The 25628-nt window shown below is 41.3% G+C and overlaps 1 protein-coding gene across 6 annotated transcripts in view; it reads left to right on the top strand.

Annotated features, from left to right (window-relative positions):
* Positions 1-19130: 19130 nt before the first annotated feature.
* Positions 19131-25628, top strand: part of ptprfa (protein tyrosine phosphatase receptor type Fa) — a 365864-nt gene continuing 359366 nt past the window's right edge. For 5 of the 6 annotated variants that reach the window (XR_011602126.1, XM_070961026.1, XM_070961028.1 and 2 more), the window contains exon 1: positions 19131-19467. The gene's annotated coding sequence lies outside the window, so the exon portion shown is untranslated. Of the gene's footprint in view, positions 19468-25172; positions 25448-25628 lie in introns of those variants that run through there. The other variant, XM_070961027.1, reaches the window with a different exon arrangement.

The raw sequence follows: 25628 nt of genomic DNA on the forward strand, positions 1-25628 counted from the left end.
ACAGTAAACACCTATACATCTGTGACATACATTATTCCTACTAATGGTGTGAGTCAGCACTAGAAATCCAACACTGAGCAGTAATCACTAAGTTAAGAAGTTAAGGTCGAGTTGGTACAGTATACACCAAACAAAACCAACTGAACACAGAAGTCTGTTACTCTAGTCATTATCAGTGCTTTTTAATGTTCCACTTCTTTTTTGAAGTTTTACTTAGTTTATAAGTCCCTCAGGCCAAATACCCTACAGCAGAAACAATAATTTAAGCAGCTTGTTTGACATGGTGTCAGACAGAGAAAGAGAGAGAAAACAGAGCGATAACAAGTCAGAGAGACAGAGGCAAGATGGACAAATATGAAACATGACACGACACATCATTTGCATTCAGTGTGTTCTAGAATATGAAAATACTTAGAGTATAAATAAATTCATCTTAAAATGACAAATATCGTGGACTTGAAAACACTGTGGTTCTTTGGCTCTTTGGCTGCTGAGTTTTAAATCAACAATTAAAGTAATTTGTGTGACAGTTGTTTTTAGAAAAAAAAAATCCACCTGTGGGGAGTGCATTGTTATCATATCTGACAGAAGTGATAGATAAAACTACATAAACACTAAAAATGTAATAAACTGGAATCATCCGTTAAAGTTAGAATAGTTTATGAAGATAGTATTTTATCAGTTACAATATCCATGCATTGGTATAACTAGCAGTGAGTAATTAAAACTGCAATATCCAACAATTACCTCGCAATCACCATAAATGTGTCAAGTCAGCAGAGTCAAATGTTATGACTTGATGTTACTTATGACTGACCTTTCCTCAGTGCACCTAGCCTCTTATCCAATATATGTTTGATTATATAGATCCAACATGATAAGAAACAATAAAAAAGACTTACTGTAGGTCTGACACAGGTCAATATTTCTTTGGTGTAGTACTGAGTCCAACCCTGGTCAACAGTGGGGACAGCTTGTGTGTGTGTGTGTGTGTGTGTGTGTGTGTGTGTGTGTGTGTGTGTGTGTGTGTGTGTGTGTGTATTTGTGTTTGCATGTGGGACTGTTTTCTGTGACTGAATCATATAGCTGTGAGGTTGAAAGTCAATCTCGAAGGAGATTATAGATCATAAGACATCCCAAAAGAAAAAAAAAGAAAAGCTTAACTTAATATCACAGCAAATTCTGTGTATTTAACCTATCAGCAGTTCATATGATTTCAAATTTGTTTTGACTGAAATACAATCTTTAGGACCAGAACATAAAATGTGGCAAAATCTTAGTTACATATTGTATACTCTTAGATTCTATAAGTAGCCCTCTGTGAAGTGTCAATTTATCACATTTTTTTGGGGTATACCCAGTTGTCTGAACTTTCTTTCTCACCACTATATACTGTACATTTACCCTCATGTACAACAAGGGTAAAAACCTCTTGAGGGAAATAATATTGGACCAAAAAGTGTTCGACAGGACTTTAGGTGTTAAAGAGGGATTTTGCTGTAAAGTTATAGCACTCCTGTCCTCTCTAATAGAGAGGCAGGGCAGTGAGACCGACAGCACACATAGATCATTGACTCTGTTAAGCAACGTCAGGAAAGGAGCACTGTTTTAATCAATATCATCGAGAGAGTTTTAGGCTATCGACTTGAATCGGGGACCTCCTCCAGAGTGCCAGCACCACTGTGGTGCTAGAGAGCTCACAACAGCTTTCTGTTGTCTGACTCCCTTTATAAAGCACTTCACCAAAGGATGTGCAAAAACTGATTTCTCTGCATTGCCTTTGTGACAAGATGAAATCACTGGTGCTTACATTTTAATTGTAGATGGACCCAAACCATTGTGTACCAACATTCAATTCAATTCAATTCAATTCAATTCAATTCAATTCAATTCAATTCAATTCAATTCAATTCAATTCAATTCAATTTTATTTGTATAGCGCCAAATCACAACAGAAGTTGTCTCAGGACACTTTCCATATAGAGCTGGTACAGACCAAGCTCTTTTATCTACAAAGAAACCAACAATTCCCCCATGAGCAAGCACTTGGCGACAGTGGCGAGGAAAAACTTCCTTTTAACAGGCAGAAACCTCGAGCAGAACCAGACTTTGGGTGGGCGGCCATCTGCCTCGACCGGTTGGGTGAGAGAGGAAGAGCAAGAGAGGGAGAGTGAGACAGACAGACAGACAGACAGACAGACAGACAGACAGACAGACAGACAGACAGACAGACAGACAGAAATGCAGTCAGAGAGAGAGAGAGAGAGACAGAGAGACAGACATGCAGGCAGGGCCAAGGCAGGAGACGCAGCTGAAATCCACAATCCAGATTCAGCCACTGTCCATGGGAACCTGCAAGACGACAAAGCACAGAGACTCCGGGGAAGGAGCTAAGTTAGTAACACGCTGTGGTAGGACATGAGAGCGTGCGGATGGAGAGGGACAGAAGGACAGAGGAGCTTGGTGTATCTTTGGATGTACCCCGACAGTCTAATCCTATAGCAGCATAACTAGGGGCTGGTCCAGGACAAGCCTGAGCCAGCCCTAACTATAAGCTTTATCAAAAAGGAAAGTTTTAAGCCTACTCTTAAATGTAGAGACAGTGTCTGCCTCCCGGACAAAGACTGGAAGATGGTTCCACAGGAGAGGAGCTTGATAGCTAAATGCTCTGACTCCTGTTCTGCTTTTTGAGACTTTAGGAACCATAAGTAGACCTGCATTCTGAGAACGCAGTGTTCGAGTAGGGCAATAAGGTACTACAGTATAAGCTCTTTAAGATAAGAAGGTGCCTGGCCATTTATGGCTTTGTAAGTAAGGAGGAGAATTTTAAACTCTATTCTAAACTTTACAGGGAGCCAGTGCAAAGTGGCGAGTATTGGAGAAATATGATCTCACTTCCTGGTTTTTGTCAGAACACGTGCTGCAGCGTTCTGGAGCAACTGGAGAATATTCAGCAACGAATTTGGGCAGCCTGATAGTAAGGAATTGCAATAATCCAGCCTGGAAGTTACGAATGCATGGACTAGTTTTTCTGCATCATTTTGAGACAAAATATGCCTGATTTTTGCGATATTACGTAGGTGAAAAAAGGCAGTCCTTGAAATTTGTTCAACATGGGAGTGAAAGGACATGTCTTGGTCAAAGATGACTCCCAGATTCTTTACAGTGGTGCTGGAGGCCAGCGCAATGCCATCCATAACTGCTATGTCATCAGAAAGTGACTTTCTAAGATGTTTAGGGCCTACTACTATAACTTCAGTTTTGTCCGAGTTTAGCATCAGAAAATTGCAGGTCATCCAGGTCTTTATGTCATGAAGACATGCTTGTAGTCTAGTTAACTGACTGGTTTCTTCCGGCTTCATTGATAAATATAGCTGGGTATCATCTGCATAGCAATGAAAATTTATTGAGTGCTTCCTGATAATCTTACCTAAAGGAAGCATATATAAGGTGAATAGAATTGGTCCAAGCACAGAACCCTGCGGAACTCCATAGCTGACTTTAGTGAGCACAGAGGAGTCATCATTAATGCGTACAAACTGAGAGTGATCTGACAGGTAGGATTTAAACCAGCTTAGCGCAGTTCCCTTAATGCCAATGAAGTGTTCCAGTGTCTGCAATAGGATGCCATGGTCAATGGTGTCAAATGCAGCACTAAGATCCAATAAGACTAGTACAGAGACAAATCCATTATCAGATGCAATTAGAAGGTCATTTGTAACTTTAACCAGTGCTGTCTCTGTGCTATGATGCACTCTAAATCCTGACTGGAAATCCTCGAATAAACTATTATTGTTTAGAAAGTCGCACAGCTGATTGGCAACTGCTTTCTCAAGAGTTTTTGAGAGAAAGGGAAGGTTGGATATCGGTCTATAGTTGGCTAAAACCCCTGGATCAATAGTAGGCTTTTTCAGTAGCGGTTTTATCACAGCTACTTTAAAGGACTGTGGTACGTAGCCTGTTGATAAAGAGAGATTGATCATGTCTAATACTGAAGAGTCAATTAGAGGTAATACTTCTTTAAACAGCTTAGTCGGGATAGGATCTAAAATACAGGTAGATGATTTTGATGATGAAATTATTGAAATTAGTTGGTGAAGGTCAACAGGAGTAAAACAGTCTAAAACTGCGACAGACTGAGTAACAGTTTCTACGGTTTCTGTGTTTGAAGACAGAACAGTACCTGTTAACGGCAGGAGTCGAATTCTGTCTCTAATAGTTAGAATTTTATCATTAAAGAAGCTCACGAAGTCATTACTGTTCAGAGCTAAAGGAATACATGGTTCAATAGAATTATGGCTCTCTGTCAGCCTGGCTACAGTACTGAAGAGAAACCTGGGATTGTTCTTATTTTCCTCTATTAGTGCAGAGTAATAGGCTGCCCTGGCACTGCGGAGGGCTTTCCTGTATATTTTAAGACTGTCTTGCCAGGCGGACCAAAATTCTTCCAAATTGGTAGAACGCCATTTCCTTTCTATTTTCCATGAAGTTTGCTTTAATTTGCGGGTTTGAGGAGTATACCATGGAGCTAACCTCCTCTGTTTAATTTTCTTCTTTTTTAGGGGAGCAACAGAGTCAAGTGTCATACGCAACGATCCTGTAGCACTATCAACCAGGTAGTCAATCTGGGAGGGACTAAGGTTAGCATAAGACTCCTCTGTTGTATTGAGACATGGCATTGAATTAAATGCTGATGGGATCATATCCTTAAATTTAGCTACAGCACTATCAGACAGGAGTCTGGTATAAGAATTTTTGCCTACTGGCTGGTAGTCTGGTAATATGAATTCGAAAGTTATTAAATTATTATTAAATGATGGTCTGATAAAAGGGGATTCTGTGAGGAGACTATTAAGTCTTCGATTTCAATGCCATATGTCAGAACAAGGTCGAGGGTGTGGTTAAAACAGTGAGTCGGTTCATGTACATTCTGGCGGAAGCCAACTGAGTCTAATACTGAGATAAACGCAGTGCTAAGGCTGTCATTATCAACGTCGACATGTACATTAAAGTCACCTACAATAATTACTTTATCTGCTTCAAGGACTAAACTTGATAGAAACTCCGAGAACTCAGCTATAAATTCGGAGTAAGGACCAGGAGAGCGGTATACTACAACAAATAAAAGTGGCTGCACTGTTTTCCATTTCTCATGAGAAAGAGTGAGAACAAGGCTTTCAAATGAGTTATAGTCGAGTTTAGGTTTAGGGTTGATCAAAAGGCTTGAGTCAAAAATGGCTGCAACTCCACCTCCTCTGCCGCTGCCTCGAGGAATGTGGGTATTAATATGGCTCGGAGGAGTAGCTTCATTTAGGTTCACATACTCTTCAGGACACAGCCAGGTTTCAGTCAGAAAAAATAAATCAACAATATGGTCTGATATTAACTCATTTACTAGAACAGCTTTAGAGGACAGAGATCTGATGTTAAGAAGTCCACATTTAATTCTCCTATCTTGTTGTACTATTGCAGAGGTTGTTCTAATTTTAATTAGATTCTTATGTTTAACTCCTCTTCTCTGTACTTTTGGTTTACTTAGTTTACGTGGTCGGGGGGCAGACACAGTCTCTATGGAGTGTTGGGTGGGTAACTGCTCTAATGGAGGCGCAGAGAAGCGTGTAGGACTGCAGCTCTGCCTCCTGGTCTCAACTCTGAGTTGTCAGGGGTTAGGTTCATAAATAAAATCGGTCAGATTTCTAGAGATGAGAGCTGCTCCCTTCAAAGTGGGATGGATGCCGTCTCTCCTAATCAGACCAGGTCTTCCCCAGAAAGTCTGCCAATTATCAATGAAGCCCACACCGTTTGCTGGACACCACCTCGACAGCCAGCAATTGAACGATGACATGCGGCTAAACATGTCATCACTGGTCAGATTTGGCAGGGGTCCAGAGAAAACTACGGAGTCCGACATCGTTTTAGCATATGTACACACCGATTCCACATTAATTTTAGTGACCTCCGATTGGCGTAACCGGGTGTCATTACCGCCGACGTGAATAACAATCTTATGGTATTTACGCTTATCCTTAGCCAGCAGTTTCAAATTTGATTCGACGTCGCCCGCTCTGGCCCCCGGCAGGCATTTGACTATGGTCGCTGGTGTCGCTAACTTCACATTTCTCAAAATGGAGCTGCCAATAATCAGAGTTGGTTTCTCAGCGGGTGTGTCGCCGAGTGGGGAGAACCTGTTAGAAACATGAAGTGGTTGGTGGTGACCTGTGGGCTTCAGCTTGGGACTATGCTTCCTTCGAACAGTCACCCAGCCTCCCTGGTTTCCCGGCTGCTCGGGAGCTGTCGAAGGACGGCTAGCCGGAGCTGCACTTGGTCGGTCCGCACCGGCTACGGGGGCCTGGCTAACTATAGCTAACGGTTTTGTTTCCATGGTGCGGAGCCGAGCTTCCAATTCACTAAGCCTCGCCTCCAACTCACCAAATAAACTACATTTATTACACGTACCAGTATCACTAAAGGAGGCAGAGGAGTAGCTAAACATGTGACACACCAAGCAGGAGAGAGCTGGAGAGGGACAGAGAGAAGCCATCGCTAGCTGCTAGGCTAAACTGGTATAGCTAGCAGAGCAGACAAGCGCGTAGACAAATAAAATTGATGGTCGCTAAATAAACAGACTTATGGGTGCTTGAGCAGAACTAATGTTACTCTATAGCGCGGATAAAAGGCCGCTGTAACAAAACACAGAGCAAATTACACTCAGAGGAACAAGAGCGACAAACGCACACTACTCGTAAGGCAGCAACCAGAAACAGGAAGTGAGACGATACGCTTACCTCAGGACGTCAGCACGTCTTCCCGACATTTGAAGGTAGGTTAACACAAGAGGCAGAGGACACATTGTGGGATCTGAGCCTCTCTGCACTGAAAAGGGGACCATGTGTCTGCATAACACACTGTAGTAGAAGGGGCTCACTCACCCTTGATAGTGCACACCATTGAGTGGGCAGTCCTAGTGTTTTCAGATGCTTGCATTGTGTGGCCTCTCATTGTTGGAGCGGCCTATGCAAGTCATCTAGTCCGCAGTGTGGTTCTATAACTCTGGGATGTGCACCACTCTGATGGAGAACAGGTGTTTGTGTGACAACAAAGCTCCTCCTCCTCCTCTGGTCGCTGGTTTCTGGCTGGGTTCGTGATTTCCCATCTTGTTTTCTGTATTTATTTTAATTTTCCTTAAACTTGAAAGTTTAAATTTTTGGTTGAATTGGACATCTAAAGACATATTTTATGGACAAACATTTAAAAGTTGTGGATGACCTTTGCGACCTCTGATATTTCACGGATAAACTCTGCACTGGCCTACTAACAGAAAAAGCCTGCTGGCAGCTAAAGCTAATTAGCACCTCGATGCCTCTTGTCTCCACAGATGTGCCTCTTTTCTCCACAGATGACCTCTACAAACTTCTGCAGCAGGTTGCAGTGTTGGAAACTAAAGTCCAGCGTCTGGAAATAAACGCAGAAGTGAACGGACTTTGTGGAAATGACAGCACTTTGCCACTGACTCAAAACAACGGACTGGAGAATGCTAACATCCAGCTAATTAGCTCTGATACAGCTCCCTCGAAACTAAAGGGCTGTGTACTGGGTGATAAATCTGCCAGTATTAGTCCTCCCTGGAATGCTCTCGGGGCAAAGCCCAAGAGCAAATCAGCTGATATGGGGAGACGTCCAACAGGCAGAACCCAGCGCCCAGAGATCTGTGATGCGACAGGCTGGTCTGCGTTAACATCCTACTCAACACCTGTGCAGAGTAAGACACAGCCGTGGATAAAAGCTAAAGGGAAGATGAGCAACAAAGCTCCCAAACCAGCTAGTGTGCAGTTACAAAATCGGTTTGCTCCACTACTGCAGGACCCTGGATCTCCAACTGAAAACCTGGATAACTTCTCGGACTCACAGAGAAGGGTAAGGCCCGACAGGAAGTCAGAAGCTAGAAAGCTACAAGGAAAGCTACTGACTGGTCCTGAGACTCTGATTGTTGGTGATTCTGCCAAGATGTGGGAAGAATGTACAGCAGAAACACAAAAGTGCTGTGCTTTCCTGATGATATAGTCTCCAACATGACCGATAAAATCCTCAGTATTGTTGCAGAAATTCCAACTCTGAAATACCTTGTACTGCACACAGGGGCAAATGATATTATGAAACGACAATCTGAAGTGCTCAAACGAGATTTAGGTAAACTGCTAAATGCAGTGAGCTCTCTGAATGCTGAAGTCTTCTTCAGTGGGCCTTTACCACCAGTCAGTGGAGGAGAGAGATTCAGCAGATTGTTGGCAGTAAACAGATGACTTTCAACTGCATGTGATGTCCACTCAGTGCATTTTATTGACAATTTCAACTTTTTCTGGGACCGCAGACATTTTTTCAAAGGAGATGGACTTTCTCTAAACAAGTCAGGAGTAAAACTTTTTGCCTCCAACCTATTTTTCTTCCTGTGTCACACTGTTCCCACTCCCAAGGACAAGAGACAAGAGGAATCCAAACAAAAGCAGCAAACACCAAAACATGAAGGAGAACCAACTCTTCCCCCGTCTGTGTGCTCTAACCATGAGGGATGCCAGAGCAAAAAAGCAGATGCCTCATGTCCTCCATCCGAGGCCACTGCTCGTGAGGATTCACTGACTCCAACCACTAAAACTCCAACTAGGTCACCATCTCCAACTGCCCAAACTCCATCTAGCTCATCATCTTCACTGGGTATCCCATCACCCTCCTCTCCCCTGCTGGAGTTTACTGACCAAATGAACAAACTTGTCAGCGCTGGTATCAGGCTTACTCCTCGCCCATCTGGGATCCTGTCCCCCCAAATTCCACCCCGCCCCCTACAACCACCCTGTCCCCCTCCACCACCACAACGCCGACGGGCACTACCTCCACCCCTTCCACGGCTTGATCTGAACCTACTCCAGTCCCCTAGTAAGAGCCCAGCACAGCCACCTATTTGTGTTGGTAACTGATGTGTTGTGGGTCCAGCTTTTAAGGCAGATGTTATGCCTGACTTTTCCAAGGAAAGGGCCCATTGTGCCGGAAGCTTCATTGATTCATGTCTCAATAGGTAGGAGGAGAAGATCGGTCCATCTCTCCAGAAACATCACATCATCGAATTTAACATGTATTCCATGTCAGCCACAGTATGTTCTAAAACATGGGGATGTTGGACTTTTTAGCACACTTAAGTTAGCTCTTTTAAATGTTAGGTCTTTGGCAGGCAAATCATTCTTAATCAATGACTTTATCATCAAGCACAAGCTTGATTTTATGTTTTTAACTGAAACTTGGTTAGGACAAGATAACAGCACAGCAGTTCTCAATGAGTCAGCCCCTCCGAATTTCAGTTTCATAAGTGAAGTAAGAATGCATAAGAGAGGAGGCAGAGTCGCCATTTTGTTTAATGATAGCATTCAATGCAAGAGAGTCTCTTACAGTCAGTTTGAATCTTTTGAATATGTTGCCATTCAATCAAAGTCTCCCTGTCAATCAGTCTTCGTAACCATCTACAAGCCCCCAAAATACAATGCAAAGTTTTCTGATGAGTTTGCCAATCTACTGTCTGTTGTTTGTATTGATTTTGACTGTGTTGTGTTAGTGGGTGACTTCAACATTCATGTTGATAATCTCAAAGATGGATGTGCTAAAGAACTTCTAAACATCCTGGAACATTTTGGCCTATCTCAGCACGTAACACATTCAACACATAACAAAGGGCATATATTAGATTTGGTTATCTCCAAAGGGCTTAATATCTCTGAGGTTATGGTGACAGATGTTACTCTTTCTGATCATTACTGTGTGTCATTTAAAATGGCCACACCTGCTATTTGTAACAAAAGTGGAACAGAGGTAATCAAAAAGCGTTATATCAATGATAACACCTGTGCAGTCTTCACTCATTCTTTTACACCATCACCAACACTGCCCTCAGCGTCAACTGATGACCTTGTAAATGATTTCAGTTCCAAAGTTATGACTATTATTGACTCCATCGCTCCAAGTTTTGTCAGGAATGAAAAAGGCACCTTGGAGAAACACCACACTGGTCAAAGTCCAGAAAAGAGTCTGCAGACAGGCAGAGCGCAGGTGGCAAAAAACCAAACTCCAGGTTCATTATGAGATTTACAAAAACAGTCTCCACACCTATAACCATGAACTAAAGAAGGCAAGGCAAGCATTTTTCTCAGAGATTATCAACAGAAACTGTAATAATGCCCGCACTTTATTTTCTGTTGTGGATAGACTGACAAACCCCACAGCATCAGTCCCTCCTGAGCTGCTGTCCAACAAGTCATGCAATGATTTTGCAGCCTTTTTTACAGATAAAATTTCAAGGACAAGACAAACAGTGTGCAGCTCCAACTCAGGCAAAATGATAAGTCCATCTGTGCCTTCTTGTTCTCCAGTTAATCTAGCACATTTTAACCTTCTAGATCATACAAGGCTGACAGAAACTGTATCACAGTTAAAATCCACAACATGCTGCCTTGATACTCTGCCAACAAAGTTTTTTAAAAATGTTTTTAATTGCATAGTTCCAGATGTGTTGCAGATAATAAATAATTCTCTTCAGTGCGGTCAGTTTCCCCAGGCCTTGAAAACTGCAGTAATAAAACATCTCCTAAAAAAAAACTAATCTGGATGCTTCAGTAATAAGTAACTACAGGCCAATATCAAATCTTCCCTTTCTGGGAAAAATTATTGAAAGGGTTGTTTTTCAACAAACACATGCTTTCATGATGCAGAACAATCGTTTTGATGCATTTCAGTCTGGATTTCGTCCACACCACAGCACTGAGACTGTACTTATCAAAGTTTTAAATGATATACATCTGAATAATGATGCTTCCAAAACCTCAGTCTTAGTATTATTAGATCTCAGTGCTCCCTTTGATACAGTTGATCATGACATACTGACACACTGTACTACACTGGTTCAAATCCTATTTACAAGATAGAGACTACTTTGTGTCAGTTGGTGAGCATGTGTCTGAACGAAAAAAGATAATGTGTGGGGTGCCACAAGGGTCCATTCTCGGACCACTTCTTTTCAATATCTACATGTTGCCCCTAGCTCAGATTATGGAGCATCATAATATTTCTTATCATACTTACTATTCATCAAATCAATGAGTGGATGTGCCAGAATTTTCTTCAGCTTAATGCAGATAAGACAGAAGTGATTGTTTTTGGCCCCAAAAATGAAAGGTCAAAGATCAGTGCTCAACTTAACTCCATGTCACTGACAACAACAGATAAAGCCAGAAATCTTGGTGTAATTATTGATTCGGACCTGAATTTTAACAGCCATTTAAAGCTGATTACCAAATCAGCCTGCTACCACCTGAAAAATATAACCAGAATCAAGGGTTGTCTGTCCAAAGAAGACATGGAAAAACTTGTTCATGCATTCATTTTCAGTAGGTTGGACTATTGCAATGGAGTCTTTACTGGCCTAAACAAAAAATCAATTAGGCAACTACAGCTGATCCAAAATGTGGCTGCACGAGTCCTTACAAACACCAGAAAAATGGACCATATCACACCAGTCCTCAGATCACTACATTGGTTTCCTGTGAGTCAAAGAATAGACTTTAAAATCTTACTGTTGGTCTATAAAGCATTAAATGGTCTAGGACCAAAATATATTCTAGATTTATTGACTCCATATGAAGTATCCAGACCCCTCAGGTCATCAGGGACAGGTCTATTGTGTGTTCCCAGAATCAGAACCAAACAAAGTGAAGCAGCTTTCAGTTATTATGCTCTTCACCTGTGGAACATTCTCCCTGCACACCTGAGGTCTGCACCAAGTGTCAGCTCATTTAAATCAGGGTTGAAAACATATTATTTGCTACAGCTTTTACTTAAAGTAAATATATTTGCTCAATGGTTTTAATAATTTTAAATGCTAAATTATTGTCTTTTACTGGTGTCTGTTTTTAATTTTCCTTTAATGTATTTTATTTTTATTTTTCTGTTCTCTTCTAATCAAAATGTATGATTTTTATGCTTCTGTAAAGCACTTTGAATTGCCTAGTGTATGAATTGTGCTATACAAAAAAATTTGCCTTGCCTTGCCTTACCACAGCAGGAATCTCCTGGCTATTTCCAGCTGCTGCCTGGACACGCCACCCTGAAAGTTGATGTACACTGCCTCTGTCTTACTACACAATGTCTGTTTGTCAACAGTGGAGCAAAGTGTTTTAACACTTACATGGACAGCTCCAGACAGTTTATGTGGAGGGACAGAGATTCTCCCATCTTCCCCCCACCACTGGAGATTTGCACATCCCACCCTGGAGAAACACTGCCCACCGGACGGGAGGAGAGAGAGAGCAAAGGGAGTTTTCCATTATGTCAGATCTGACTGCAGTGAGGGAGTGATGGTCAGTGTTCACATTTTGTGCTGAACTAGACAGAGATGCAGACAGCTGAATCACCTCTGGATTTTCCTCATGTGTAAGAGTCCGAAGGGGACGACCACGTGGCTTGCGCACATCATGCTTAACAGATGCATCAATGACAGCACACCAGTGTTTGGGGTATGATGTGTGACAACAGAGAACTTTGCACATCCAGCCTAGATGGGGACATCTTTGTTAATTTACCAAATCTTTTGATACAGTCGATCATTCCCTCCTGCAAAGGCTATCAAGTATTGAAGTTGATCCTAATACCAGTCGATAGTTCTACAACTATCTGTCTGACAGACAACAGTGTGTAAAAATGGGTAATACCAAATCAGAGTTCTACCAGTAAATGAACATGACCCACAAGGTTAAATTTTAGGACCAGTTCTGTTTACTATTTATATAAATGATATTGTCCTGTCTCTGCAAACCTGTAAGGCCAACTTTTATGCGGATGACACTATTATAGGACACAATTACAGTGGAATACTTTTCCTCCGATTCAAGCCAGGAGGTTCCAGTGTGTCTCTCTTGACAGGTGTCCCAGAGGTGTAGTTTGTAAAACGTGTAATGACTGAGAGATATCTGAGAGGTTGTGTTTTGCCAGCCTTGTCCCTGGTCACACCAGACTGAAGTGCCATGCTAATGATTCCCTCCAATCCCAGTCCAAGGAAAACAAACTGACCTGTATTTGGAGGGAGGCAATAGAGATTGCGCCACGAATTTCCAAACCAATAATATGTCAGACAGATGACTCTGAAGTTGTCTTTCAGAATATTCACAGAGTTGGTAGTATTGACTATTCTACACACCTGTGGCAATGGGTGGGACAGTGATAATGGGCAGAAAGGTTGGCAGTGGCCAACAGTGCCACAACGGAGATGAAACGGGGGTTCATGTGATTACTGACCAAAAACAGACTGATGTGATTGTAGCCTTTTTAGGATGTAGCAGAATATGTGTTAAAGTTTGCTTTTGATCTCAAGATGGAAATGTATGACGAAAAGATGTTGGTCCCCACACCCGTTGTTCTGGGGCAGCATGAGGAGTTTATACTTGGAACAAATGTTACAAAGCACACCCTGCATCAGTCTAAACTATGTTAGTCCTATTGGACAGTGTTCATTTCCTGCCTACCCAGAGAGCCAGAAATTGAACATTTCCTGTCTATACTATCTGGTCTGAGCCACTGGAAACTCAAAGATGTTCCTGATAAGGTAGGTACACTTAGGTGTAACTCTCCTACCTGCCTCAAACCATGCTGTGAATATCTAATGTGGGAAAAACTGCCCCAAAACATTGCTGTATATATCTATATACTGCTATTTCCCCAGGCAGCACCATCATGACAGTGCCCGCATCATCCTGCCTTGCTCCCAGAAGTATTTTGGCTGTAAAGTTTTTAACCCCACTCTGGGATCAGCACAACAGATCTGACCTCCACGTTCCACAATACGTCATTCTATGAGGATGACAGGAAGTACTCTTTACCCCTTTATCCCTCCCTGGGCCTGTATGAGTGCTTTTCTTGCATGATGACCACCATTTTCTTGGGGACCAAAACTATTTGAGTCTGCTATGCCAACTGGATGGTTTATTGGTGTTTGCACCTGATGAAGAGAATGCTTTGCTGGGCCTGGAGATGATGTTTGACAGACTGTGTGGTCATAACTTGAAGTTCGTTTCTAAAAAGACTCCAATAAGGTTGACAACATCACAAACATATAATGTGCTGACCTCATGTCAGCAATACATCATCAACAAGACAATGGAGTCTGCTGGACAGCATAACATCACCCAGACCAATGGAGCTGGTATGTAATGAATGCTTGTCAGCTAAAAACTCTAGAAACCGAGGTGGCACACCACAGTCCAACGAGAGATCTCGTTAGGAAAGGAGTTTTTCCACAACTGCCTTTCACTTCCTCTAACTGCTTCATGTCCCTAATGGATATGACCTGGCCCATCTTGGTGATGTCTATTGGACCTGTATTGGCCTCTCTATACATGGTTACCCACAGAATGCAGAATTGATTTTGAAATACATTTATTCAACTACAAAGCACTTCACAGACTGGCTCCACTTTATATTCTGAGTTACTGTTTACCCTGGCATGGTCATATAACTGAGGTCCTCTGACCTAGGACTATTAGCTGTCCTGAAATCTAGGCTTTGAACCAAAGGTGACCAGTTGAGGTTGTTGTTTCCCCCTTCTGGAAACACCTCTTGTTTTAAAAAAGGCAGAATCAGTCAATAGTTTTAAGAAGCTGTTAAAAACACACTTCTTTCTAAAGCACTTTGTCCAGTAATGTGTGCTTGCCTTCTTTGTAGTTTTTTATTAAAGGTTTGCGTGTTTGGCAATTGTGTTTTCCTTTCGGTGTCATTTAGTGTTTTTTTAATTTAATTTATTTTTTCTGATTTATCTACTGACCGTTTCTTCAATGTTTACATTATGCAGCACCTTATAAATCTGGTATTAAAAGGCACTTTAAAAAGTTTACTTATTACTTACTCACTGCACAACAGAGGACTGATGACACCTGTGAGGGAATGGATTTTGTACAATGGAAGAGAAGATGATAATAGCTGACACATTTGAGAAAGTGCTCCTGAGAGAGAGGACAGACATGCAGAAAAGTGTGTCATGACTTGGAAGAGTGTGTCTGAGCCAAATTGAAAATACAAGCCAATTAGCCATTTATATTTTCCCTCCCCGGTGTCACATGACACGGGAGAGGGAAAATGGCTAATTGGGCACAATTTGGCCATTTTCACTTAGGGGCATACTCACTTTTGTTGCCAGCGGTTTAGACATTGCAGTTTTTGCCCATTGCTTGAACACTATTGACACATGCTTACACCAAAGTAACAAAAATTGAAGTTCTTATTACTATACCTTGAACACAGTGTAACCATACCCTAAACAAAAGTGCTGCTTTGCATTTTAGCTGCAATTCTGCAACACACTTGCTCATTTATGTAACACACTTGCTCCTGCACACTACACACTGTTTCATACATAAGACACTTGGTTCATAAATGAAATCTCAGGGTACCATCCTACTATATCTGACAGCTGCCTTTGTCACCAATCACATCATTTTACTTGATAGTTGACTGTACTGGCATGTCTGGTACAGCTTTAAAATGGCTTCATTCCATTTTGACATATAGATATTTTAATGTCCAAGTCAACCCATTCCTAGCACCAATCTTTTTTTTTTTTTTTTATTGTATAAGCGTCCTCTGGGTCACTTGTTCAGGTGCTTTCGAGAAGTGTCATAGAGTCTATTTGTCTGCTGAACCCAATAATCTGAATCAACTGTCCTCCCTCTGTGATAACTTAACTTCCACCAATGAATGTATGTCTCTTAATTCTCATCTGAATTACACTTACTACACTGAATTGTGTCTGTCTCCATTAACAATAGAAAGACTCAACATACTGAAATTTGAGCAGATTATAAAACAGAGAGGCTTCTTATTAAAATGTGACAAACTATACTTATATACTTATACTTAAAAATACTTACAAATTATACTTCTATTGTGTTATGGTATAAAGTATACAACAATATATATAAATAAAATAACAAAAATACATTTAAAGGACAGTTTGGGCTTAAAGACAATAATGACATTATGAAATGTTTTTTCTAATGGATTCCTAATTTACTCTCTTCTGTCCTTTTGAAAACAAGACAAGCTATTATAAAACCTTCTTACAGTTTTTGCCCATTGCTTGAACACTTGACACATGCTTAGACCAAAGTAACAAAACTTTAAGTTTTTTGTTACTATACCTTGAACACAATGTAACCATACCCTAAACAAAAGTGCTGCTTTGCACTTAAGTTGCAATTCTGCAACACACTTGCTCCTGCACACTACACACTATGTCATACATAAGATACTTTGTTCATACTGTAAATGAAATCTCAGGGTACCATTGGGAAAACACAACCATTCAAAATACAAAACACATTGGGCAATAATCATACACACATCTGAAAATACTTAGAAAACTGAACACCAACCAGCCACAAATAGACCTCAGTTAAGCAATAATTGGCTAATACTCCTTTTGCAACAAAAAATGGAAGTTCTGTGAAACATACAGTACAGTATAGTACATAATACTGTAATACCATTGAGATGTTACAGTACTGTGTACAGTATATAGTACAGTACTGTAAATACAATAAAGTTCTGTGAAACATGCAGTGATTATACTGAGATGTTTCAGTACTGTGTATGGTACATACAGTAAAGTACAGTATATACATTACTGTAAAAAATATGTCAGTTCAAAATATGTAAAAAATATGTCAGTTCATGTCAGTTCTCTGTTTTTATATAGGCCAGTTCATCATTACTGTTTCCTGCTGTTGATCAAGTGTAGCAGTGAGCTGTTATACTGTAACAGTGCTGTCATGTTTTACTCCTAAGTGTGCCCTGTTATCATAACAATATACTTTTGTTACAGCTGTCCAGGCTACTGTGTCCTGCAAGGACTACTGTTATAATGAACTGCATTACAATGAGAGTGCGTGCCCACTACATCATCAGGGGATCCTCTTTTCAAACTGAGCTTTCCAAAGTCCATGAAGGGAGAGTGCAGAGCCAAACCAGTGAAGACTGAGGCCACATTCCGTAAGTGGTACAGTAACTTGCTTTTTTTCGCTCAAAAAATAAACATTTATATTGTACATGTTACAAAGTACCACAACTCGGTAAAACACAATGAATAAACCAAAAGAATACTTAAAAACCTGAGAAACTATAAAATTCAAAGTGCAAAATGTCTCTATGTTAACAGTTGTTGAATAATCTAGTAAATGATGATGTTTGCGTATTTCACAGGGTATATTGATGATTTGATGGACATGATCATGGAGAAGATCTTTGTTGACTCATCATCGTACAGAGCAGAGATTCTGAAGATAAACATCCCGCCAGACGTGTTTTCACAATATGAGCATCCAGACAAGGAGGAGGTCATCGCCAGCTGTGTGTGTGTGTGTGGGGGGGGGGTTCTAATGAATAATTGGTAATTGGTCACATTTAAACATCATTCAGACCAACACACTCACTGCCAACCTATAATTAACTCTGGATTCACATGCTGCAGTTACTGTGTGCTTCAAACTCTGTTTTACTTTTCCATCAAAGAGGACAACCTCAGTTTCAACCTGGTAATGACTGGTTCTGTAGCTCCAGGCTGTGCTGCAAAAGTTTTATGTTAATGCTGGAAAGCTGTACTGTTCCCAACGCTAAATATGAATCTCAAATAGAGTATAATCAGACAACATGTGTCTTCTTTATTTTTCTTCCTAAGGCAATGCCATTATTTTCCCCAAGAGCACAGCATACTTTCTTTTATTAGGGTCTGTTAATCTTAAACATGCTGCTGTCTAATCAGAATCCCCTGAGTCTGATTATGAAAACCCTTCAACCAATACACAATTAATCACACTCATAAAACCAGTATAGTTTACTTTTATGTCCAATGTAATCAATATTCTATACACAATATCCATCCATCCATTTTCTATGGCGCTTATCCCTTTCGGGGTTGCAGGGGGGCTGCAGCCTATCTCGGCTGTCAGCGGGCAGGAGGCAGGGTACACCCTGGACCGGTCGCCAGCCGATCGCTGGGCAACGATACACAATATTATTATACATTTTAGGTTGCTATAATAGGTAAGATATGTAATATAAAATGTTTATCCATAGATCCTTCTGATGAACACTTATTTTATACAGCTTCATGTCTGAATCTTGGAATTAACATTTGATATCATAATTGGTCAAATATTGGTTGGTTTCCTATTTTTTTGTCCACTCTCTCTATATAAACTGCATGTTCATATGTAGTACCTGATTGAAGTGACTGAGGATACCCAGAACCATTTTCTTAGATGAAATGTCTTATGCTCTTCACTCTTCACTTATTTACTTTGAGTAGGTTCAAGGTTTTTTACTGGCACAGTGTCCAGTGTAGTGTACACGAGGATGACAGGTAGGCTCTAACAATTATATAAAAAACAACTCAAGGAATAAGATTAGAATAAAGATCAGAATAAAATACACATTAAAAATAAACACTGTAGTGTAGTTGTGTAATTGCATTTTATAAAGGTGCATGTCATTTAGGTACATATAGGCTCTTCCTCTACACTATTACCCTTAAACAAACAGTGTGTTAGCATTTTAAAATAGCTCAGAGATGTATGTCTTTCTCTGAGGAATGCTGGAGATGATGAATTACATTGAATTAAATTGAAATAAATTAAATTTTAACAACTTAGATCACTTCACAAATCTTTGTGTCATTATCTATGTTCCACAATTTCTTAATATTTTTTTCATAATTATTTATTTAATATTAAACACTTTGGAGCTCCATACTGCACTCCATACGGGACAACAACATGGTGGGAATTATAGCAAGAATGTCCTGTAGGCCAATTCTATTTGCTCAAAGGCACCACAGGGTGAGGGTGCACTGCTCAGTGCTGGAATCGAACCTCTGTCACAGCCTTATATCTTTTACAGTTTGTGTAAATTATTTTTGCAACATTTTATATCAGTATAGAAAACACAGCCTTTTTCCGTACATTTGCAAGAGCAGCCTGCTCGTTGGCGAGGGTCTATTGCTACACTGGAGCGCTTCCGGAAACAGTCGAACGAGGCCGACACCTACCGAATGTGTATATGGACGAACTGTTGGGGATGTTGCTCCTTCAGAGAGAAGCCAGCGCGGACGGGCAGGGAGCAGACGGATACCAGTGGCTCACCGGGAGCACGAATCGACACTGATTAAGATCAACTCCACAGTCCCAGCAGCTGAGCGGAGGATTTACCTGACACTCCTCACGGTGCTTTTACGGACCTTTTTTACTCTTCATCTCGAGGGATTAGAGCAAGTGTTGCGGGACTGGAGGAATTGCGAGACTCTTTTCTAAAGTGTGTCTGACCTGAGGACCCCCTGCTCTTGTCTTCAGCATCCTTTCCGAAATGCAAACGGCTAGGAAATGATAGAAAATGGTAAGTTCCAGCATCATTTTTTTATAACTGCTTTGCTGTGTCAGAAATGGCAGCGCTGACATCTGTGCCGTTAGAGGAGCGTCCTGCAGACTGGACACGCAGTCCGTCATATAATCCTAAATAGAATTTCTATGAAGAAAAGTCAACTTCTATAGGATTTATAGGCTTGACGATGATCTGTTCTGCTGAAACAGCTGTAAGAGCTCGATAATGAGTGTGAAACACACTTGGGTCACAGTTTTTCTTTTGATTATGCCTTTGTGATTATCAAACATTTCAGTTTGTTCGAGCCTCCTTCCGTGCAAGACCTAACGGCTTGTGCTGTGCATCGAAAATCAAAGCGCTCCCCATGTCTTTTTTACTTGCAGTGGCATTTGTGGATCAAAGCTGTGGAGAACCGCAACACTTGCTTCATTTATTTATTCATTACTTCTTTGACAAGACACAAGTCTGAGCTTTCTATTCAGACTCCGCGATCGCGTTATGCTGTTCTGATATCCACTGTGCATGTACATTGGTCAAAATCCTTCAAAATGCGTGTTGCCTGTTTGATGCATTTAGTAAATCTTAAATGCATGTGTGACATTTGTGTAAATAGTACGACTGCAGGATATTCTGTAATCCAGCCTATTCATGCTTTAAGAATGTAAGCCTAACGTTACAGTATCTGCAACACTTCAGGTTAACGGCACGTTTTATTTTTTAGAATTAACACTATATATCTGGAATGCAGTACTTGTGTATACTATATGTGGGTTGCTGTCATGAAAAATACAAGACTATTGCTGCACAAGTGTTTCAGTATTCTCCTCTGGACTCAGATTTATTCCCTGTTGTGTTATCTGTGTGTCAGCCCATGTGTTTTCATTCTTATTATCAGCCATGTTGCATGACTTAGTAGTCAGTGCTTTATTCTTCTGGCACTTTTCTGGACAGCGAGCTGTCCTGTTCATGCTATGGATGCAAAATCCCAATTCTTTAATACTAAATAAAGCAGAGGAAGAGGAAGAAGAGTGCATGACTTTGTGTGACTTAACTGGCTGTCACTATACCTGGATTTGACAGAGCCCTAATTAGGCTGGATGGAAAAAACAGAAGGAGTGAGACAGGTAGAGTGAAGGAGTGCAACAGATGGAGAGAAGAGGAGTGAGGGCATGGAGGCTGGAGATGAGGTGGAGTCAGAAAACAAGATGCAGACAGAGAGGAGATGGAAGGAGTGTGGACTGTTGTGTGTGTTGTTGTTCATCCACCTTGCCAGCACTGTGAATGTATGATGGAAAGAGCAGTGTGTGTGTGTGTGTGTGTGTGTGTGTGTGTGTGTGTGTGTGTGTGTCTGTGTGTGTCTGTGTGTGAGAGAGAGAGAGAGAGAGAGAGGTTTGCTCTTCTGATCCTGCATGAGACTCACCCAAATGCTGAATGTATCACTGACACACACACACACACACACACGCACACGCACGCACACACACACACACACACACACACACACACACACACACACACACACACACACACACACACCACTTATCACTTGTGGGGACATTACATAGACTTACATTCATTTCCTGGAGCCTTATTCTAACCTAACCATAACCACTATCTGCCTATTCCTAACCCTGTAACTACCCTAACCTTACCTAACCCGTAACCCTATCCTCAGTCTGCACCCTAAAATTTAATGATTTACATTAAGGGGACCTGCATTTTGTCCCCATAAGGGAGGTGAGTCTTCACAATGTGACTGTGTAAACAGATTTTTGTCCCCACAACATGATAAATACCTGTTCACACATACACACACACACACACACACACACTGCTGGTGCTGCATCCTGGCAGTCAACTCTATTTTAACACACAGGATTATTCTCCAGTGACATCCACTCAAACATTTTCTGGTAGCCTGTTAGTTAAAGGGTCGGTTCACCCAAATGACTAAAACGTTTTCTCTCTTGTCTCTAATTATATCCATCCAGGCAGCTTCATTTGTCCAGGACAGTGAGATACAGTATGTGTCTGTTTCAACCTTGCTCTCAATCCAGTGGAGGTGAATGGAGTTTATAATTAAATATGTAAACAACAATAACAACAACAACAACAACAACAACAAGAAAATACTACGCTGCCATTTGAGACTTCAGTTGATTTAGCACAGGTCTGGGTCCTATATTGAGCTTTATTATCAATCACATCAGCATGTACACATCAAAGTATTTGCATAAAAATCTGAGATGTCACTTAAGTATCAATTAGTAGCGAGCAACTCAGTTCATCACAGCCTAATATGAACGTAGTGATAAAGTGAATAGGCTTTCACCATTTTTCAACAGTTGATTTAAAAAGAAAAATCTACAAATACACATGAGGAAACAAATGTACTAAACAATAAACAATCATTTACACTCTGTAATGTATGTCCTGTACTACATTCAATGAGTGGTCAGTGAATTAATTAAATAAAAGACCAATTTTAATCTTAATCAATTTACATTTGGATTTAATTTCTTGTAATACCTAGATACACATTGGATGTACAGTAATCACGCAGTGTTATTTTATATAGGAAGAACATGCAAACTTCAAACAGAAAGGCCCAACCTGGGAATCAAACCAGCAACCTTCTTGCTGTGAGGCATGCGCACTACCTGCTGCGCCACCGTGCAGCCCCACTTTTCCTCCCCATACCTTAGAATCTTACACCAGTACGGTGTGGTATGTTTATTTTCCCTTTGCTGTACCAGACATGTTTGATAGATGTCATTTAATGACTGCAGGTATTTGACTGTAAACTTGGGCTTGTTTGTGTTGATCACAGTTCCCGTGAAGGCTCTGGCTGCTGTTATCATGGCGGTATGTGGGCTGGCTTCCCTTCATCTCTTCTCACACTCAGGTGTCCTCTCCACATTGATAAATTGTGTGTAATTTCAGGGATGAACAAGCATGAAAGCATATGGGTGGACAGGACTGCTATATTTTGTGTATACAGCATTTTTATCCAGGTTCTAGTCTGCGTATTGAGACAAGTGGACTACTGCTGGAACCATTCCGTTGCTCACATGGTTCTACACCAGACCTTAATAGTTCTATAATTAGCCCTGTTAGAAAGGTTCCATAATATCGTGTAGATTGTGGCTGCTTCAGTGGAATTTTGAGGCTGATGCCAGAGCTGGGAATGAGAAAAATCTGCTGATAATATCTTAGCAATAATCTTTTTTGTTTATATCAACATATAATTAAGCTGCATTCTTTTGTCTGCTAAAGCATACCACACCATTCTCATTCCCAGGTCATTAAATGAAGACATTTTGTCATGCCCCTTGGCATTTCATACAGATGCACAAGTTATCCTACAGCACCTGTATGGGAAGCACCGGGCTTTCAATTCACTCCAGTGTAAGCCCATCCATGGCAATCGTAGACACTCAGAGCAAGGTAACCAAATATACCGTAAAGAGCAAAAAAATCCATGTAAGGAAGAGGTTGGGGTGGATGGATGGATAAAACACAGGACTTTGGCTGTGGCATTTAATCGATGCTCAGCTGGTACTAAAGGGCCCATAGTGTGCCAAGAATCCCCACACCATTACACCACCACCAGCAGCCTGAACCGTTGATACAAGGCAGGATGGGTCCATGCTTTCTTGTTGTTTATACCAAATTCTGACACTACCATCTGAATGTTTTGGTGAGTCTATGCGAATTCTTGCCTCAGTTTCCTGTTCTTAGCTGACAGGAGTGGCACCCTGTGTGGTCTTCTGCTGCTGTAGCCCTGTCTGCTTCAACGTTTGATGTGTTGTGCATTTAGAGATGGTATTCTGCATACCTTGGTTGTAACGAGTGATTATTAGAGTTACTGTTGCCTTTCTATCACCTCGAACCAGTCTGCCCATTCTCCTCTGACCTCTGACCTCAACAAGGCATTTTCATCTACACAACTGCCGCTTGCTGAATATTTTCTTTTTTTCAGATCATTCTCTGTAAACCCTGGAGATGGTTGTCTTTCTGAAATACTCAGACCAGCCTGTCTAGCACCAACAACCATGCCACGTTGAAAGTCACTTATATCCCCTTTCTTACCCTTTTTGATGCTTCGTTCAAACTTCTGCAAGCTGCCTGACCACGTCTTCATGCCTAAATGCATTGAGTGCATGTGATTGGCTGATTAGCTATTTGTGTTAACAAGCAATTGAACAGGTGTACCTAATAAAATGGCCAGTGAGTATGTCTGTGTGTGTGTGTGTGTGTGTGTGTGTGTGTGTGTGTGTGTGTGTGTGTGTGTGTGTGTGTATCTCCGGAAGGTGGAAAACACATGAATTGAAATTATTGAAAATACAATATGCACTAATTAGCAGGATGAACACATGTAAAAGACTTGTTGACATTATTATTGAGTACAAAAGGAGGTGAGTCGATTAATCAATCAAATATAGCCTGGCTCTGTCAAAGTTTAAACCATACACAACCAGAGATGTAAAATACAGTTCAAGGGAATTCTCGGATTTTGGCCTTAGTGTCCGTACAGGTACAATAGTATCAAGACTGCACCGACTGTTTATTACAAAGAAATAATTCCAGTATTTAACTAGGGCTGGATTTTGTTCAGTACTTTTTGATACCTGTACCGATACCATGACTTCGATCTCAGTTTTGGAACAATACTTTTCTCAATACCAATTTTACAAAATCCATTTTAACAAAAGACAATTACATCACATTACCGTGAAATTACTCTCTTCAAAAGAAGGAGCTGTTCAAAGACCTGGAAGCAGCTGGATAAACTGTTTTTACGACGCATACCTTATTCAACCTGGATAATTGGATTCAGATGATGAATCTGGTTGAATATCTGTATAGTATCGGGCCATATAGAAAATAGAACTATGAAAGGGAACATAAATACCAAACAGTATGTCAGGAATACACCATTGTAGCATCTAGTCTACCAAATCAGAGGAAAAATGGAAAGACTCTGAGTGACATTTGTGGTATGGAAAAATAGTGAGACATCTTACTTTCACAGTGCTAAAGAGCAGCTAGACTGGGTATGGCTGTCCACCATGTCAATTTCATGTGCATTTCTCTCCTTTTACCTGTTGGTCTGTAAAGTAGTATTCACACATGATAGCCTGAACTTTTCTGCAAATCAGTGTTATTTGGGAATGCAATGTGAATGAGTTGAACCAGGCATTAAGTAGACTTTACTGTTACGTCTGTGTAATGTTTTGCACAGAGTGTAGCTTCTTCTTACTACTCCTGCTGCTGAAAAGCTGTAAAATGCTCAGTGGGATCATAAGCAGACTGGTTGAGGAGAAAGGCTGAGGAGGGCTTTTGTGTGTCTTTTGCTCAGCTGGACTGAGACACACTTTCCCTGTATCTTGTCATTCGCACTCACGTTCTTGTTTGTTAGGTGGCTCTGTGGGTTGACTGGGCCAAGAGGATGCTGGCTGAAGGCTGTTGTCGCAAGGGATGAAGCTTGTTGGACTGTAGCCGATGGAGGAGGATATAGCAGCGACACCAGGGCAGGTGCATGTGGAAGTGGATCATTGTGTTGCATTGCTCCCTGGAGTGAGTCAGCAACAGGGGGCATCTGATCTTTGGCTCATGGTGGTAGCAGTGGTAGACTTCCATGCCTAAGAGGCCACGAGTGCAGTTTGATCTGCTGACTTTGCTCTGGCCCTGAGATTTGCCTTTCTGATGTATCCAGCCAGTTGATGATGAAATTGATTCTGTCTAGCGCATAGCTGGCAGACTAATGTGAAGAAGACTCCAGGTCACCTAACAGAGAAAGAAGAACCTGGAGGAGAGCCAGAGATGGCCGGAGAAGAGTCTTCTTACATGTACCTACCTTCCCTTTCCTGAGGTCATGGCTGAAGATTAGCTGGAACCTCGGGAGGCTTGCTGCCATGCTCAGCTCTGCTTCCGTTATCACCACCCTCCGGAAGGAGTAACATGTGACCACTCGCCTGGAGCTCAGGTACATGTGACATGGGATTTGTGGTGCTGTTTTCGGTTGGCCACGATTCCTCTGATGTCCAGCTCCATCTCCGTCGTTGCGATACAAAGGACAGCATGTAGATGGCCATCTGTCAGGCTGGATCTCAGCTTGGATTTGTTGATGGCCATGGTGGATAAGGTCTTCTCACAAATGTATGTGCTTCCGA

This window comes from Chaetodon trifascialis, chromosome 4 (assembly GCF_039877785.1).
Source record: "Chaetodon trifascialis isolate fChaTrf1 chromosome 4, fChaTrf1.hap1, whole genome shotgun sequence".
Lineage (NCBI taxonomy): Eukaryota > Metazoa > Chordata > Actinopteri > Chaetodontiformes > Chaetodontidae > Chaetodon > Chaetodon trifascialis.